Genomic DNA, 21,452 nt, shown 5'->3' on the forward strand with positions numbered 1-21,452 from the left:
CGGTAAGAAGTCGTGCGATTCTGTATGAACCCGATCGGTGCGGTACCGACGAGAGGACGGGAGATCGTCGGTAGCCGTACCGACAGCAAAAAGGTGTCGATACGGCCACCGACTAGTGGGTTTCGTGAACTCCCCGGTGCGCATTGTACGTTTTATTTTGTTTTTACCTCATCACCGAGTAAATAATGAGGTTTTCTGCAATTTTATCTTTTTCTGCCCCTTCGAATACGCCTCTATAATTCACTGTATCATCATCTATATTAATTACCTTGACAGAAATACATATAAGATAATGGTTAATAAACATGAGGTTTGCTAATATATAATGACTTTCTCTCATTTATGTTACCACTTAAGTGAAATTTCACTCGCTTGTAATAGGCTTTATTTCTCTCTATCATCATTTATTTGCTCCTTTGACATAAAAAAGATATTTTTGATTAAATATGAGTTTTGCCGCAATGTTATCACTTTATATCACTCTGAATAGACGACTGTTATTTCACTCAATCGTCAATTTGGCGTTTCTCTCGGCATAGAAATAAGATCTCTTTATTTAAGTATGAAGTTTGCCACTACGGTATCAGTTTCTTTCATTTGTAACAGGCAACTATATTTCATTTCATCGTCAGCCATTGATTCCCTTGACGATAAAAGAAAATATTTGTTAATAAGTATGAGGTTTACCGCAATATTATCATTTTCTCTCACTTGGAATGCGCAACTTATACATATGTATTTCACCCAATCACAATTTATTTACTTCCTCGTCATTACACTTCTTTTAATTACACCCAGCTCCATATTTTTATAACAATTTCCTAACTTGTTCCTCTAATATGACATTTACATTTGAATCCTACGTTCACGTTCCATGGTATGTTATTTTCGTCTGCTACGGTGCCAATGGCATAACATTCCGTTGATAACATTTAGACGGAACTTACTTAATGACAACTATATTACCAAATCATGAATGAATAGCATTATACGGAACCAATATTTAAAAAATGAAACTACGATCTTAAGGATAGTTTCAATAATTCATTCCAGCATCAACAATCTCATTCACATACATACTTTATTGTCATGTTGTAATATTGTTTCCTTCGATTCTGTAGGTACAGCATTACTACCACACATTATATAAGCATTGTTAACAACTTATCCAATATCGATTATCTTAATCTAGCAATAAGTCGTAATTTACGCAAATAAAAAGATTGAGAATGACGACAACAACTGTGCCAATGAGTCTTCACTTGTTTTTACCCTTCTTTCATTGGTGGAGACACGTTTAACTTCGGATATATTCGGATTTTCCCTGTTTGGGAAGGAGAGGGAACCGTACCGACTGGATTGAAACCGACGACCTTACAGAATCGCTGAAAGTGCCGTCGTCGGTACGGAATGATGTGCTGTCGGTGGGCTGGGAAGGGAAACCGACCGGTGCGGTACCGACGAAATACAGAATACGGCCCCTGGTCTGATTTGTATCCACGAGTAATTGCAAATCAGCTTTATTTATGGCTGCACATGCAAGATGAAACACTCCACTGCAATTGCCGCGATCCACCGTTTTCTGGGTGCGCTTGGTCACAATATCGCACTGATTGTGAGAGCACACAGGCATTTTGGAAACACAGCGGACGGCAGCACTTGTGAGACTCACTAAACCCGTCAAGGCAAGGTTATACAAGGAAAACACCACACGTCCGTTCACCACAAGAGCTCTAGACTGAATGTCTAACATTAGTGTAAAAATTGTCAGTGGCGTTATCACCTCCGTTGTTCACCGTAGATATGACATTTCATGATCAAGATCAGAACTGTGTGAGAAGTTTGTTATTCTATTATTTCAACGAATAGTAGTGAGAAAGTCACCTGTGCCACTTACGTTCGCTAATTTAAGGCTTTAAATCAGTGAATTATTAGTTGTTTTTGTCATAACGAGCTATATTATTGTAATTTGTACGTCATAAATATAAAAATGGAAGTGACTTCCAGTTTTTTATTATTGTATTTGCCTATTTCCCACTGTATTTTTATGGTTTATGCTAGAATATGGTTATGGATTTACCTATATTATTGAAATAGGTTGTAGCTTGTGTGTGTTGGCAGCGGAACCGATTCGCGATCTCACATGTGGATTGGGTGCAGACCGTTTTGCTGTGAATTCGTACCGTAGGACTGATAGGATAGGACTACCTTCTCCGCTAATACGGCGTTGCCAAATTCAACAGCACAGCTCGTAAGCTTACGATCGCTTTCCTCCAGCATAACAAGTTTTTTTACATCTCGATTTGCCGCCGACGTACAGCAATAATTTGTCATAACAAATTCCATGAGGGTCATGGCATCAATGTTTGGTGTCCTGAAAAAAAGCTGGTGTCCTAGCACCCCCTGCCACACGCCTTTTAGGCCGCTTGCGGGGTATTATGTAGATGTAGATGAATTTCAGGTGTACTATTCGAACGAGCGGCAACGTTATAATCCTTTTTTATGATAAATAAAACACACGAAGTGAAACGCTTGTACTTCATCATCCCGATGTCGGATTATTAATACCCCAAGTAATTCAGACTCTCATGATATAAACAATTTCTATAAAACACTAAGAATACTACCACTTGAAAAACTTCTGACTTATATATTAGTAATAGATAATTATTATTCTAACAAATATAAAACATTGAGAGACAATATTCATAAAATGGAAAAATGAAATGTATACCAATGAAATCCCCAAATACTTCGCGAATGTGGTGAAAAAAATGGCGGTTAATGTACCTAAACTATTTAACAAATTACCAAAGGAAATGCAATGCAATTGTGTCAAAAATGAATAAAAGTCACGGAATTTCAGGTCAGAATTCGGAAAATTTTAGGCAGGGCGGAGAAATAAAAACCGCGAGGAGTCAAAATGACTCCATCGCTAGTTCTAGTGTTAACTACTTGTAACTAAATTAAAGAGAACCCTCTGATGAGCCTGTTGTGGCTCAGAGGGTCTCCTAATTGTAAAAATAACTGTAAAAATTATTGACTGCACATTTTTTTCTAAATGTATCCTTTACGTATGTATGTTTATCCTTTAATATTTGTTTTTCCTGATGACCTAATTATGATAACAGGTGACATGCATTGCTATGGTTTATATGTATAAAAAAACTAGCTGACCCGACGAACTTCGTACCGCCTTACAATCAATGAACTTACAGTTTAGTTAGGTACACAATTTGTAAATCAAGAGTGGCTGTATCGTTTTTAATCATGTTTAATTTATTATAATAAAATAAGGGTACAAATTCAATAAAGCTACCTAAATGAGTATCAAAATTGCTGAAAGACATTGTCTTTACTGAATATTTATTTTTTTTTAATAGGGTGGATCGGAGCACGTTAACGCGGATTTTTTTCAATGAATTTTCTTACCTTTTAGCTTAAGAAATTTTGGGTTTGTGGTTTTATAAAGCAGTTAATGAAAAAAAAATTATGCGGATACAGTTTTTGGCTATTTGTGTTATTAACCGTAAAAAAATGTTTTTAGGTCCAAGTCCGTTGCATAAACTTGGCCCGTTCACGGGGCAGGTCAACGAAACGCCAGACCGACGCTTGACTGATGCTCAAAATCGAGTAAGAAAAGCCCCTATGAAGCAGCATTCGCATCAAATGACTTAAGGCGCGCCAGTTATAGTATCTCTGTTTGGAAAAAATTCACTGCGTAATCATGCTGCATGCGTAAACGCACCACGGTGTGCCCTACACATTCGGGTTTAATGTCTTGCGTCAAGCACCTTCTGATAAACAGCAGTTTTTGTTTTGTAATCAGGCACAAGATAAAGCGGATGAAGCTAAATAAATATAGCGAAGCGAAGCAGTGACGCAGTGAGGGGGTATTTTGGGGGTTGAAACCCCCCAAGAGCTCAGAGAACTTTTTTTTTTAAACTTTTGTTACTAATATTAGGGGGACGGTTGAATAACAAACAAAACATATTTAACTATTCACACAGCCTCATAACCCACTATTTTGGACCATTTATCTTAAAAAAATGTCTGGGGGAAGGCCCCCACACCTCTCGCTTACCTTAGCGAGTTTTCTATACCCTACAGACCCGTAGTATTAGCTGCGCCTAAAACCCCCAATCCTTAATTCCTAGCTGCGCCCTTGAAGCAAAAGAAGAAATACAGCGGATGGTTTACCGACTCGTAAACATAGCACGTTTAATTGACCATGACAAATTAATGGGTTTTCATTAACACATGAGCACAAACATCACAAAAACTGAAAGACTGACCATGCGATTTTTTTAATCGTTATCACGAATGCAACACGAATTGGAAATTGAATAAGTTTAAGCTCAAAAGGGCATATGAGTTGAGATAATGGAATCTACGGAATAAGGACTTCCTCACCTTTGAATTTTCCTTTGAGTAAAGTTGCGTGAATCACATTCATTACCAATTATTTTAATCACCAAACACGTTCCGTTGGATAGTTATGGTTGGTTTAGGCTTCGAAAGATCATGAACACAGAAACTACATTTTTCTGTAAATCGTGCCTTGGTAAGCCAGGTATGTCCAAGGACTTAAAATATTCAGATATATAGTTGGTGATTTCTTCTTCGTTTGTTACACATTTAAAACATTCGAATTCATGCAGAGTACGAACTATTTGAATTTACCTCGTTTTAGTCATCCGCATCTTAGTTCTTGCTCGCTAAATCAACCATCTTTGATTCTTTTGGAGATCAATCATATTCTGGAACTCTTTGTTGATGAGCTCACTGAAACTAATTTGAAATCATTCCAAGGGAATGAGTTAAAACTACTCGATTCCTCGACAGGAACTCGGACATTACCGTTTGGCAACAATTGCTTGGAGATTTGTTTACAAACACGGTAGTGAAGTGTCAACTCGAGCAGGGCCACGGCTGGGCTTACAATTAGCTCGAATTAAATTTTTTAAATGTAATTTCAATTTAATTAATATTTTGAATATATTTAGTAATTAAAATGTTATATTGTTACTAAATTCAGTTATTAAAGTGGTAAAAACAAAACAAATTATTTAATTTGTAGTTTTGACCGACTTATCAATTGTTGTGTTACTATAACTCCTAAAAGCATGTCCATAGGAAAGAGATGAATTTTTTTGTGAAATTATCCTTTTTTTAATAGCCTATATGTTAACCCCGCCTGAGACGAATCCAATGAACCAAATCTCATTGAAATCGGTGCAGCCGTTATCGAGTTATAAGTGTTCTAACTAACACGATTTTCGACTTTCTTTTATATATATAGATAATCGTGGCACAATAGCAATAGGAAAACTTACCAAGAATAACAGCACATACTCAAGTGACGATGAGAGGCTAAATACTCCCTCAAAACAAATTTTACAGCATGCGCTAAGCGTATTTCCCAAATCCCCACGGTTGTTTAGGCATCTATGACGTTACGCCTGGCCTCGGCAACGCTCCGGTGTCTCCGTGCCTTCGTGCCGGTGCCTTCGTCGGTTCAGAGAAATTTTTCTCGATTTTAAAGTAAATTTTTCTATTTCTTTTGATGATGAATGGAGAAAGTTTAGGTATTTTGCGAGCTAATGTAGCCATTTTACTTATTCAAAATAATTTTTAGAGCAATCAACGACCATACAAGTTCCCTATAGCTTCGTTTGATGTTTCGGGACCTATGACGAAATCGAGGCTTCGTCGGCAGTTGCTTTGAGCGTGAGGGAGTTTTTGGCGTGCTTTAAAATTCGTTATATTTATCATTGAATATCTCGCGAAGGAAAACTCAGATTTACAAGTGGTTTTCTTTGTTGAATCAGAAAAAAAATTATGTGAAATAACAAAAATCAGTCAAGTTCCCTATTTAATTCTAATGGACTTAATTTAAGGTACGTAGCTGTTTAAAAGTATAACTTCAATAGAAAATTATCATTCTTTTCTTGATTATAGACGGCATTTTTACCCATGTTGTACAGGCGGTCAGAAATGGCCCTAGTAACGTTCTTTACGTATCAACTTACTGAAGGTTGTCTAACTGAAAAAAATGTCTTGCTCTACGCTTCTAAAAAATACGTTTGAAAATTTCTCAGCAGAATTCCGTTCTTCCATTCACTTCAAAAGAGTATCCATTTGTGACGCAGTGGCATTGCCTCAAATTCAAATGTCAGCCCTCAACAATAAATTAATTATCCAATGTATTAGAAAACGCCCTCCTTCCTACTGCAGTGAAATACTTGTTTGCCACGTTCGGAATTCCACGCGACGTCACACCTGATGAGACGCTGCTGCCCTAAATGCGCAGCGGTTTCAATATCTTCTGACTGATTTTATTGCTTAAATATGAACGTTCTCTTTCATTTATGTTACAGGGAAAACATATACTGAAACTTTCTACTTGCTTGATGTCACTACGGATTACATAGTATTCTATGGCTGTGAGAACTATGGATTTGGCAAAAAAGGTAAGTTCATTGAGAATTATTTAATATTGGTCTCCTTTTTTAATAAAAATCCTTATAAATTCAAGATATCTGACGACATTCTTCTATTGAAAACGTGATTTTTCGGGCTATTATTTGAATTATTTTATTTTTAATGCAAAATATATCATTACAAAGAGCGAATTTCCATCACCTTTTCAAGGCATATCTCGCCAATTTTCACCATTTCCTTTTCTCACCATTAACTTTTCTTCGGGAAAGCTGGATGTTTGGGGATAGGGTAGCGGTGCTACCGTGCAACTTCGGATGCCTTCACAGCTAGGCGTGGCGTTTGCGCCGCGACTCGCGAGCCAATTAGATCCCGTTTCAGATAATTGATGTCGTCAGGTCGCAAGCTCACTGCGTCGTCACAGAAAATCCTGTTCGTGTAGGATATTTTCTTCGTGGAGGCGGCAATACGCCGGGAATTTCTAGATGGTATTATATATTAGAAGCATGGCTATGTAAATATGCAGGAGTGGCTCAAAAAGAGTAAATAATGATCTTAATTTCATTATTTACTACTATTCTGAAGTTTTTAGCATCGATATTTCGACGTTTTCCTAAAAGTGAGACAATGATAGCCCTAAAATATAGTGGAAAGGTTTAACACTCAGAGGTCAAAGATGGTATCACCGTTGGTAAAAACGGGTGGGTTGAAGAACAACTTTTATCTCTCTATTTCTCTCTCTCTCTATCCCTCTCTGCCCCTCTCTCTCTCTCTCTCTCTCTCTCTCTCTCTCTTCCTCTCTCTCGCTCTCCTCTGTCTGTCTTACATAAAGGCCGTTTTACTCGTTGAATTTTCATTCGAATGATCTTGCGAATAACCGGCCATCATTCACCGTGTAAACGGAAATTCCCTGCATCCGAATGAAATTTAGACCATTCTAATTTGAATGATATGAGCGCGCGGCGTCCATATTGCCTCTAGCATCACCTCGGAATTTAGAGATCATATATGAAAACTTTGAAAGCACAGTAACGTGATAGCTCAAACAATAATATATATATATTATTATTATTGTTGTTTGAGCTATCACGTTACTGTGCTTTCAAAGTTCATATATAAACTTTGACGGAACGTAAATTCACAAACATCAATTCTCTAAAGTGAAAGATTCGGAAAAAACAATCTGGATTTATTAAGACCAAACGTCCATTTTCTTCGACATTGCGTCAATAGTTTGTTTCGTTTTCAATTATTATACAACATTTCATGATTCTAACGCTAAAGTTTGGGGTGAGAGTCCTAATTAATGTCAAAATCTCTGTTTGTTCGGTGAACACATTCCAACGAAAACGAGCTGTTATATCATATTGACCCACCTATGAAATCACGATATGGCCTATAGGTCAAGGAGTAACCCCAAACACTTGCCCATGAACGTCACAGTCCATTTTCTTCCCCTGTATCGATATTCATAGAACAGTGAATCCTGTGTGGTGACTAACCTAGGTACTTAAAAACCTTTGACTGTATTTACGCGCAATGTCCCGTGAAAGCATTCGTAGTCTTACTGAAATTAGGAAGCAGCAATCATTGAGATAACGTTGAGCCAACTTAATGGCAGAAAGTAGGAGGATGCTGAAGCACACTCGTTCGGAGAGAGAGAAGGCCCCTTCCTTTTTTCTCTTCCTGGTACCTTTCTTCTTTGCACAGGAATGATCTTTGCTCGACTGCATTGTGAAGGCTGTCCACCCGACGGGACCCCAAACATAAAAACTAGGGATGGGTCAAAAAGAACCAAACTGCCAAAACTCCCAGTTCACTGTTAATGACTGCACTGCGTACGTGCGGCGTATTCGGTCCATCAGGTATGCTCACAAGAGGTATTTTGAACTGAAGCTTACTCCATCAAGTGCGTGGTGGCTTCAACTGATGACGGGTAAGATGCAGACCATCCAAGGCCACCGAAGTGCGCCATATACGACCGAGCCCCTCCCCTTCTTTCTACACCGTTCCCCTACGTTCACGAAAAAGAACAGGATAGCTGCTGAACGGTTCGATCGCCCTAATATTTCGGACAGGTATTCAAAATATTAGGTTCGTTTTAGGTGTTCTTTTTCACAGGGAATTCATTTTGCGGAGGCCGCTCTTTTCCCCACGGCGTTCATTTTGCGGAGGGTATTCTTTTCTCGGAGGTCGTTTTTTTTCGGAGGGTATTCATTCCTCGGAGGGCGTTTTTTTTCGGAGGGTATTCATTCCTCGGAGGGCGTTTTTTTTCGGAGGGTATTCATTCCTCGGAGGGCGTTCTTTTTTTGTAAGCCGTTCGTTTCCTCTGGCTGTTCATTTGGGATCTCGTGTTAATTTTGATTTCGTGTTCTATGAACATTTGCGTTTGATGAATAGGATGCAATGGTTTAGGTTCGCGGTCAATTTACGACTCGGTTATCTGTTCGTAATTTGTGCTATGGTTCAAAGTTATATGTAAACGTTGGGTTAAAACGTTACTTTGATTAATTATGTTAACGCGAAAACTCTGTTTCAGCACACGGAAAACATAAGCAGAGATTGTTAAATTATGTTATATCCACTATTTACTTTGTTATTAGATTATTCGTGATGATATTAACTTTTGACCCAGGTTAATCTATATTTTACTACGTTGCTTTAAGAGATGTTAACTGATCATGATATTGTGTGACACAAATATAGCTCCAACTTTCCTCAAATTATTTTTATGCAGTGTAATAAGACATCGGATGGGAAGGACTTCGTATTTTTCCGGAGAAAGTCTACGGAGGCATCTATCCATTATTTTCAAAGAAATGAAAATAATATGTTACCTACGGATTTTATTTGAAGATATTAGGTTTTTCACGTCGCGACATTTTATGTATTTTACTGTGATCACTTAGCTTAATTTCACATAAATACACCTCACAGCGTAATTCTTCCTTTACTTTCCATGTTTAATATTTAAATATGTAACAGAATTCCATGGGTGCAACATATTTCACTATTTTTTTACATTCTACCGAAGTACTAATTTAGCAGTGAAACTGATTATTTCTCACCGTCTTATGCATGATATTATTGACAGTTAATTGCATCGTTAGAGTGGATAGATACCTGACACAGGCTGTAACGAGGAAAAAAATCGATATCTTACCGAGGAGTCTAAGAGAGAGGTTCACAAATGACGTTTATACTATTTTTTTCCCTTTCTTTTATTTTTTATGTCCTGAAGACATTACATGAATGCATAGGACAGGTCAAGATAAGAGAAATATTTATAAAGAACAGTTAGCTGTGCATTAAAGTCTAAATTACTCATAAGAGCACCATTTAAAAAACTTTTCTGGTGCTAAATACGCGAATCACATCAGACGCTGGGTTGATAAACATTAAATCTGATTCATTCTACAAGTGGACAGCATATATTGTCCCGCACACGGATAACCAAGTAAAGGCCCGGGGCAGAATTTGCTTGAAAATACTATGACAAGCTGCACAGACCATATGATACCACACTAAGCTTACATTTACCCTAAACGTCCGAAAAACAGTATTTTTTACCTGAATGACCGTGACTGTTCGCCATGAACAGATATATTGAACTGTTCTCTTTACTGAACATGCTCAAAGTGAACGGTTTATCAAAATGAACAGTTTAACCCACCTCCAGTAAAAACCCCTTGTCAACCGGCCTTCAGCTTATTGTGTTTTTTTTCTTGGTGCTGGACTCTGCGGCGTCAATACGGGAGAAGTCTCCCAAGGGTAGGGTTTTCCCGAGAAACAACGTACAGTTCTTCCCCAAATTATTTTTTCACTTACTTTTTAATTTATTGAATCGGAAGAGAAAAAAAACTTCGGATAACCATTTGAAGAGTAAGTTTCCTTCATATCATATTCCAGAGCGCACTATCATGAAGCATAATCATGGTTGCACGGCAACGAAAGAAGCTTATCACTTAGTTACGGGATCACCAAACGCACGACAGCAGCGAGTAGCGCGTCTCCCAAGTTAACACAACTTTCTAGCCACTCGAGAGGCCTCTTCACGGACCGTAGGCTCCTTGCCTCCGCTCTCTGATCTAAAAATACCGCGAACATTACAAAAATATGTTTTTACTTCTATAAAAGTTGGAAACGTCGATTTTTTAACACCGACGAGGCGCCAAAAAAGGGACAAGTCGTCTCACTCCGCATTCTTTTTTACCCTCTACCACCTGCCGATTTATTTTATCAAAGATAAGCGTCGTCCTAGCAGCACACGTAAGATGGATTTGTTTGTATTCGCGACGTGGGAGGGGGAGAGGCGTGTGGAGAGGGAAAGGGAGCAAGCCTGCCGCTCCTCTAACCGCGACGCTGAATGGGCGTTGGAATATTTTCTTCGCGGACGCGCTCTTAAATTTGGCATTTTTTGGCTTAACGGTGATGGATACGTCAAAATACACTACATTTTTGGTCTGAAGAGTAGTAACTCGGCAAAAATTAATAGTAAACGACCATGAAATATTAAATTTTTCGATTTTTGGCCCTCCCCACCTAAATGCCAGCACACATTTCACCACATGAAAGGTTGGAAATATTTTCTTCATATAGCATACGTAACTTCACCTCGGAAATTGAAATCTACTTTCGGCCATTAAAAAAATCAAAGAATGGGCAAAATGTAATTTTAAAAAGCTATTTGTAATGCGAAGTTTTTTGTACATCAATTTCGTAGATTTTGTAGACAAGAGATGCGATGAATATGGCATGAGAATTAATCACGAGTATACCAAAATTAAAATGAATTTGACCGAATACCAAGGAAATTTAAATTTACCAACGCGAACTACGAAAAGTTTGCTAAGGCAAAAGTTGACAGCGTCACTGCCAATGTCTGCCAGTCTTCAGTTTCGAAATCTGCCACTGTCGATTGGAGAGTGGCTGCAGTCGTAGCCATAACATTTCACGATAAATTTATTAATTATGGACTATTAATTACTTACTGCATAATGTGAAAACAAATTGAAAACGTTTTTAAATCTGAAAACAATTTACTTAAGATTCAGTTTAGAAATCTGCCACTTGACAGTAGCAGATTTCGAAACTGAAAAAAGTTTAATAACGAATTTTGAGAGAATGGTACAATGTTGTTGTTAATTAGCAGCTATTGTTGCAATATTTTATTGCTCTTAATGGAATTGCACAAGTGGCAACGAATAAAATACGGCAAAGCCGACGGAGAGCGGCTGCAGTGGGGAACATGCATGAAATTTGTTCATCATACTAGTAAGTCTTATTGAATAGACAATTTTCTCACGATTCCAAATATATAAGCCAAAACTCATCTAGCACTGCACAAGCGTCATTAAATGCTTATTAAAAGTGATAGAATATCGCTTGATGTCACGTGACATGAAACGCCCTCTGACGTCATCGCACGGTACACCATTCACTTCGCTTAAGAGAGTAGAAGGGAAGACTCTTGATTGCAATATATCGTAGTAAAAATCATCAACGAGATTTGTTGTAGTTCCTAAAAGGACAATTTGACTTAGGTAATAGGGATTTAAGAAAGCACAATACGACAGTTTACTTTTGGTCGACTTCCATATGGCGGTCGATTTTCTGAAAAATAGCAATTGCTTCCAAATCTCACCACACAATCCCCTTCATTTGTTTCAATAACGCCTTGGCAACCCAGCATATTCATAATCTGTTGTTTGACGTTAAAGCAGCAATTATTTTCGCCATATTTGCGTTTGAGCGTTTAACATAGACCGATTTTTTTATCCACTTCCTCAGTCTGTCATCAGTGGATTCCGTGCCGTGACGTCACGCTCCGATGACGTTGTGTTTTCAAGCAGCCGATGAAGATTAATTTTCAAAGACTCATAACTCAGCTAAAAAACGTTATTCATCCGCGAAATTTTCGGTGAGAACATTTTAGATAGGGACCTTCTTATTCTAGTACTTTGAAAAAATGTGCATGTTCCCCGTTGTAGCCATTACATTTCACGATAAAGGGCATAGCTGGATAAGTGGATGAAAAGTCCCCCCTCCGGGATTTTTCCCGCACTTAGGGCATGCGATTTGGGATCAAATAGGACAAACCTCCCCACATTTCCAGCCCGCTGAAGGCCCACCAGGGCCGGCTACATCGAAAATACGATTTTCACTCTTTTTTAAATATCTTAATCAAGAAGGCATATTTTTTATGCTGTTTGCGGCATTTGAAACCTTATTTAATGGAGCACATATCCAATTGTTTTCAAGAATTTTGAGAGGGACATGAAGATATGGCGTCGACTTGAAAATTCCGCTGTTTCAAGAATGTATACACAATGATTAGGTAAGATTTCTAGCTTTTCAAAAAAAGGTTTGCCAGGTACAATATTATTAGAATTGGTTATTATGCGAATAATCTTTTTCTGCATTCTAAATAATTTCGGAAGGAAGATAGAGGAGCCCTAAAAGGGAATACCATAATAGGGTTTCCTATTATTTTTTATTGCCTAAATCGAAAGATTACTACTCCTGGAGTACGTATTTCACGCTTTTAGATTTTTAAATGACGATATCTATTCTTCGAATTAAATGAAAAGTGAAAATTTTAAAGCGCGCGAAAACGCGACGGCTAAGTATGAATGCTGGGAAAACCCCGTGTGACGTCGTTCTGGTTCCCGCTGCCGCAAGTGAGGTGACCTTGGGGCTATGGCTTTGAGCTCTGATACGACGCAGGATACCAGCAGGTAGCAGAGTACCCTGCTAGCAGGTAGCGCTTGGCTTAAATAAGGATTATTAATACCTTATCAAACGAAGGAAAATTTCTGAAAATAGGCAGTTTTAATAGGTGATTATTAAGAGACGTTTCCCTGAGCTCTGTGACTCATGCATTCATTGGTAATCTCAGACGATGTAAAACTCTTACCAATTCGTATAGAAAATAGGTCCTAGTGACGTCACGTGGAGTGGCATCGCATGGGCACCAATCTGGCCTTTTTCAAATGAGGATAAAATTGACCATTGCCATTCGTCTAAACTGGGATTTCTAAAACCAAATAATTTGTATATTATGAATACATACACTAATGGTGCATAACGAATCGCAATCAGTGCCTTTCGTTTTCTTTGATGAAGGAAACTACCCTATTGAGAAGTGACTGCACGTAGCCAAAATAATTATTTATTTATATATAAATATAAAGGTCTGTTTACACGATACATTAACACATACGAGTTCATGTTTTTTTGCGTGAATGCTTTTTGTGATTGGAACATGTACGAATGCATGAACCAAATTAGAACAGGTTCAATTTTTTCATTCATGCATTCGCACCAGTTAGTTGGTTACATGATACATTTTCGTGTTCATTATCGCGTTCGCACATTTAGACATAATGTCGTATGGGTTAATGTACTCGTGTAAACAGGCCATAAGATAATTTTAATTGTTGTATCTCAATGTTATTGTGAGCAAAGAATGTAATACGTAATATAGATCTTAGTTTATCTTGTGAAAGCATTAAGTACTAATTCCATTGCATTTCCTAGTATTTTTAATGAATTTGAGTAAATTTTACCATTTTTTTTTCAATTATATTTAAAAAGTTATGAGATATATTCTCCAAAAATAGATGACATTTTAGTGATTTGTCTATGAAATTGGTTAGTTATCAGAAAAAATTATGGAATTGTATAGTTTAATTGTAAATAAATGTCAAATCTAACCAGAGAATGCATTGCTATTCCATTTATGAGCACGAAACTCAATAAACATTTAAATCAAAAAAATGTAATGGCATCAGTAAATGAAGAAGCCTTTCTGTGGTATAATTTAGTTCAAATCGCAGGAAAATTATTCGAAATATATCTCCAAAGTGACATACTCGGATGAGAGGATTTTGAAACAGTTAGTGTTGCTATAATCAATCACATTCACAGCCAAATAGAAATGGGAAATAAATTGACATCATTTATGTTTCCAATTCCAGAAAGTGCCATCGTTTTTGTGGGTTCAGGAGCAACCATAACACCAACCGTTATCACTCCAGCCCTGAATGCACTGGCAGCAAGAGGATACCCACTGTATGCCCTGCGAAGGGCATATGTTGGATGTACATGATAAAATGGCTGTTATACAAACAGATATAAGTATTGTATATTGTATAAAGTGATTGGGAAGTAACAATTCGGAGCCGATGCAAGTACATGAACATTGTTAAAGATTTTGTGGTTGATAATTCAAAGTTTTGACTCAGGAGTCTAGTTTAAGACGTACAAACAAAATATTTGTGTTCTTCAATTATATGCAGAACATATGCCACCTATATGGATACTGTTTGGAAGTGTTATGTGTACTGTTTGTGAAGTGGATGTTACTAATCAATGTAAGGACAGAGAAGATATTTTACCTCATTGTGAGATGAAAATATGCAACATTGGTAAATTTAAATGTAAGTTTATGTCTTGGGGGAATATCATTGACCTTTGAATATCATTGAATATCAATTAGAAAAGTTTTGTAGCGATGGCTCATATTTTACAAAAAGATTATCACACCTAGGATAGCAAAATATAAAATGAAATTCGGCAAGCAAGAAAGATTAGGCATGAACAGACCAGATGAAATAAACGCATTAAGTTTATATTTCTTTATACAGTTTCCCCGGTATGAAAAGTATATACAGGCGGTCCTCGACTTTCGTACAATTCGCACTTTCATACATTCAAAATGGACACCTTTTACTTGACTTTCGTACGCTAAATTCGGACTTTCGGACGTTGGTCTGTATTTTTTTTAAATTCCCGCGATGTTTATTCCGCATCCCAACATTCAATTGTTTCAAATGGCAGTATATGCAAACAACCTCAGAGTAAGGATTGGGGTAGAGGGCGCTTTCAGGCTGCGCAGTAGCAGATTCTTGTAGTCAACATGGTTACCACGTGATCGTGGGAAGTAGTGCGGGAATCCCTTGTGGGAAGAATTGTGGGAAGTGTGAGATGTATATGCTGTGTATGCGGGATCTTGACTACATGCGCAGTAGCCAAAGCGCACTCTCCCCCATCCTTACTCTGAGCAAACAACACGAACGTATATAATGACAGGAATTGTTGGTAGTTGACTCTAATCTAGGTCGATCTAGGTGATTTATTTGGGAGAGAGACTGCCTGCTATAGACTCCTTTATCAAGAGAAGAGATTGCCTTCATTGGAGGTATTTTTCAAAAGAAGTTGACTAGACATCATCGCAAATAGCTTTCAATAAAACTATTAAGATCTTCTTTTTAATTGTGTTTTTTTCGTTTGAGTGCTGTTTAATTCATGTGCACCTTCATCAACGATATTGCGCGAAATATCACCTAAATTCCATTTGTCTTTTGTCTTTTTTGAATAACATGCGAAATATACACGATCACGAATGTCACCTGCGGAATATCGAATTTTGGTGTAAAAATTAAAAGGTATCCAGAGTGCGGGTTCAACAACTACTTTTGTTATGCCTCTTGATATGCCTTTTTGTTTATAGTGGACGTAATAAGTGGAATGTCAACTTAAACGCCAAGAGGAAGTTTTACTCGATAGCCATCGGAGTTCTTGTTTTTTTTTAAACTTTAATTTGCATTTTCAGCGTATTTTCGAATGAAATTAGACGATTTGAGGAGTTTTATTGACATATTATCAAAATTAAGTCAATTGAAATAAAATCCATGAAAAAAAGGTTTTAGTGCGTATATTCCGCTCTTTTGGAACGTAACCCCTAATTAGTATGGAAGTCAATGGTTCGACTTTCGTACATTCGACTTTCGTACAAGTTTTCGGGAACGCATTGTGTACGAAAGTCGGGGACCGCCTGTATTAAAACAATCAAAAAGACATATTAAATTCCATGCCAAGTGAAAATACACAAGACATCGTACAAATAATTTCGGTTATATCATTTCCGTTGATGCAAAAATACACGGAAAACACTCGAAAAAGAAGTTTGTTAATAATCAGTGGTCAGCGAAATCTTCCGTCAATGATATTCCCCCAAGACATAAACTTACATTTAAATGTACCAATGTTGCATATTTTCATCGCACAATGAGGTAAAATATCTTCTCTGTCCTTACATTGATTAGTAATATCCACGACGAGTTCTTAAATCTGGAAAATTGGGTAACTCGAAAGCAAAAGGTGAGACTCTCCTTGTGATAAGTTGTAAAAATAAGGTGGTACAGATATCGAAGTTCTAATATACATACATGATATTTAAAAATGTTACTCCAGACACTATCTACATATGTGGCATATGTTCTGCATATAATTGAGGAGCAGAAATATTTTGTTTGTAAGTTTTAAAACTCTTAACTTTAAAAATTCTAAAAAAAAAAAAAGAGGTGAGACTCACCGGCGTCAGAACTTCCACTTGGTCAAACAAAAAACTGTCAAGAATCCTTCAATGCACCTGCATCAGCAGTGAAATGTGGCAATCCAATACATCGATACTGTTTTACAATTATGATAAATAAACGTCACGCTAAAATGTTAATGTTAAATTATTCCAGAATGGGAATATCACAGAAAATGTTTACCTATACCCTTTTTTAATAATGATATTACCAATGCAAAAATTTTCCAGTGGAATGTACTTGCAGCAAACAGCCGGTTAAGTTGTTGGTTATGCCAGGTTTCAACTCTTTTTCTACTCAGGATCATTAAAAGCATAGCAACTGCCTTAAGTAGCAAAAGAATATTGAAAAATAATTTTTAAATAATTTCAAATTACTTTAAAATCAAAATATCATAATACATATGGCTATATTCCTGACTTTTTTCAAGATTTTAAAATAATGCTTTACCTATTTCTCTAATACAGTCCAGTAACATGTCATTTAATTTTTTTGATAACATATCTGGACATGTAGGAAGTAGTGGCTTATTTTGTTGCACGAAAATATTTTTTTCATAAAAAAATATGTTCATATTATCTCAAAGTTATTTTCATTAAATTTTAAAATATTTAGATAACTCTTTTGAAAGCATCTTATTACCCTCATATAAATTTGTATTGGTTCATACTATTAGTCATAACCAACTGTTAAAAGAAACTAGTATAAAAGTTCTCATACATTCGAAGTGAGTGTGAATTGACCGACAGCTGAAGCCATCCATTAAAAAAAAACATTTGAATCCGAATTGTATTCCCACTGAATTACATTTAGCATATTTTTAATAGATTGGGACTAGCGATGTCCATGCATTTGCGGAGTCACCTATGAGTGCCCCTAAGTGTGAAACATTCACGAGGGGAAATCATTTGCCTTGATCCAGACATTATCCTGTGGACAGGCAAAAGATAGATAACTGTAACATTCAGCACTTATTTAATCCACATTGAATGCATTAATTAACGCTTGGATAAAAAACCTAATTCAAATGATGTGTCTGATTTAATTCGATCCAAACGTCATTTGTTCTTCAGAAAAAAGATGTTTTATGTCAATTTTTACAACGTAAACGTTATTTTTCTTTATGAAAAGTTCTTTTCACGTCAATTTTAATAGCAACAAAACATCCAAGTCGAAGTTATGGCTTACCGCAGCCATGAATAATGGTTTATTTCAATCATTTGTGCTGCATTTTAGGTATTGCTAACGATTTTGGTGACACTCATGGACAAAATGAATCCCTTTTTCATAATTGTGTTTGAATTTCGCAGCTCTTGGGACATTCAAATCCATGAAAAGGCCTTTTCTTCGCAGTTTTCCGTCAGATTTCTAGGAATTTGAAATAATGGATTCACGGAGAAATAATCCTGAAATAAAGGCATATCACTTAAATTCTCTCCCAGAAAAAAAAAGCCTTTGAAAGTTGGGAAAGAAAAAGGGTCTGGGTAACATATGAAATAAGGACTGCCATCAAGGTTTTATGGAATTAAAACAATTTAGAAGATGAAAACTCTGACTTCAAGAGCTACAAAAACCATAGAAGGGTATTTTTTATTCAAACAAAGAAAGTATGTGACAGCAGAGCTATCAGTGAAGCCAAAAATGTAAACATAACATAAAGGCAAGTAGTAATAAATGTAAATAACTCTAAGGCACAAAGGAAGAAAAACTTTACAGTTAGAAACGGGCAGAGACAGAAAAGAAAAAACTTTTCAGACCCCTTGTAAGTTGCTGTTTGCCAGTAAATACAACGTTCTTCGTTGTATTTACTGGCAAACGCCAACGTTCCTCTGCCCTTACTAAAATTGATTTTAATTTGAATATTTAATGCCAACCACTGTTAACACATGAAGTCATCGATGGTGCTCTTTCCTGTTTCAGAGAATGAGATACTGAACTGTATTTTTTTTAAAGCAAATAAAAAACCATTAGTACGCCTCGATGATATTCCCACCTCAATCGTAAGGAAAAGTGCGAAAGTGAATATTAAGCCTTTGTCTTTCTTAATAAATCAGTCCTTCATAAAGTTGAGTTCCCTAATTACTTAAAGATAGCAAACATAAAGCTGATCCACAAAAAAAAACCATAGGACAACATAGAACAGTGTCCTTGCTGACTTCTATCTCAAAAATATTTCAGCGGCTGATGAAAGATAATACTATGAACTACTTAATTCAAAACAATTTATAAAAGGGTATTAAACTACAACAGCAATTAGAGGGCAGAAGCACCACTAATACAATATTTAAAAAAAGTATGACTCCTTGGGACAGGTATAAATACCTGGTTGACATTTTTACATACCTGCCATTTTTTCCAAATCCAGGCAAGAGATTTATTCTACAGCAATATCGTTCACGGTTAGTATTAAAGGGATTGTATATCTTGTAATATCCGTAGTTACAAACAATGCACTACCTGTACGGTGGGTTGCGTTCTGGAGTGGTCGCAACATATTAGTAGCAGTAATCACTGTTTATTGAGACCAATTGATAGAGGTCCGTGAATTTCGCGAGACGCGATATCGCGAAATAATGCGAAATAACACGAAATAACGCGAAATCGGTTATTTAAAACGAAATTTCGCGTTATTTGCGATTTTCGGTGGATTAGCGAAAAAATCATATGTAATGAGTCGTAATCTATTAAACCATAAGCCTTCATTGATTAACGCTGCCGACGTTCATTTGCTCATTACGATTCCAGGGTCAATAGGCTCGTTTAGTCTCGCGCATAGCGCATCCACGTAATATCGCGCACTGTGGTGATTTATCCGCCAGAATTTGCCGTTAAATTTATCACTGCTTCTTTCTTACCTGAAGAATTAAATATTATGAATTAAAAATGCGCGGATAGAAATTTAGCGCGGCCGCGGAGGATCGGAAATACAAGCTCACACGCCCGATACGCGTCAATGCCGAGCAGTAATTCCGGCGACTCACCGCGGCGCATTAGACTGCGTTATTGGATAACTTGTGCAGGAATACCTTGAGTATGGGTCTAATGTAACAATTTCGTTGACTTAAACACGGCCGCTGGCTGGGACCGGGCCGCCGTTCACGGCACGGTCCACAGCGTGGCAGAGTCGTCTCGTCTGAAAGCGGCCTGAATTTCACGGTGTCGTGACGTGAGCGGCGGCCGGCGAAAAGTCGTTTCGTCAGAAAGCGGCCTCAATGTAGTACTGCCTGTATTTCGCGCCGTACACGGCGCACCGCCGGGCCGGATTGAAATGGGCGCCGTGGTGACCATGGTGGCCGTCAACGGCACCGTGCGTCAACTGCGCGATTTGATTCGTTTTAAGACATCCATAGACACGTAAGGTTATTTGAAAGCACGAAGCGCTAGCAGTTGGGAGAAGGGAAGGAAGGAACAGAAAGGATAGGAGGAGAGGGGATTCTCCTTATTTGCAGACGGATCGTCGAATATTCAGCTCTCCACAGAGCTACAATGCAAAAAAATCATTTCGACATTGGCCAAATCTAATACCTAATTCTTCAGGTGAGAAAGCGTCTCATTCTAGATGCTTCAGGATCGATAAATGGGAAATAATTTTTCAAGTTTCTTTGAATCCGATTATGTTTTATTATGTGCGCTTCTTTCTCTTCCTTTCCTGACTGATAGGCAACATCTGTAATCAAAACTAAGTGACTTTGTTGTATCTAGCTGCTGTCCCACCTTCCCTCAACACCTGGGTGAGGGGTATCGAAAGGGAACCCACGACATGAAACATTTCAGACAATTTGTAAGTTATACAGTACTGCAGCTACCCAGCACTCAGTTTGAAAACACCACCGTGATAGGTTGTGTTTTGGGGTTAGACTGTTTTTTTTATCGTAGTTCCAGCTTTCAATATTGAACGAAGGATAGGAATTTTAAAATGCCAAAAGCTAGTGATACTCTTCACACCAGGGTAAGTGAATTTAGTTGAGAAGGATATTATGTGAAAGACAGAGTATAACTGTGCAAAGTTTGCGATAAAAGATTTTAATTCAAAAGATGTGACACTTTGTTAAAGCACATCAGCAGCGATACACATAAACGTGCGAAAGAGAGGGGATCCACAAAACGACAGCTATCATTTGAACACACAGTCACTCACTCAAAGAAAGGAAAGGAGGAGCTTGTTGTTGCTACCACAGAAGCATTTTTAAAGGCTTTATTTAGTGTAGAGAAACTTGACAATGCAAAAATCCCGGAATGGCTCTCGAAGTACATATACACATATAAGGTAGTGGGGATTTTGCCGTTTGCTGATCGTATTAGCCAAGACTACATAATTGAACCATTCATATACCTTGAACCAATATAAATTGAACCACTTCTTTCATGTTGTTTTATCAGAAATTTTGTACTATCAAAATTGTGTTAAATGTTAAGTAAAATGCTTAGTAAAAGTATAGGTGTAAATGAAACAAGTACCATAAAATAATAAAACGCCTATACACCGGGAAAAATGTAACATTATAATAACACCGCCAAGATTTTCTATAACACCGAAATAACATGGTTTTAAAACGAATTTTAGCAAAAAATAAAACCACTTTCACGGACCTCTACCAATTGATGATCAACACCGATTCTCTGAACAATACA

The sequence above is a fragment of the Ischnura elegans genome, chromosome 6 (genome assembly GCF_921293095.1).
Source record: "Ischnura elegans chromosome 6, ioIscEleg1.1, whole genome shotgun sequence".
Taxonomy (NCBI): Eukaryota; Metazoa; Arthropoda; class Insecta; order Odonata; family Coenagrionidae; genus Ischnura; species Ischnura elegans.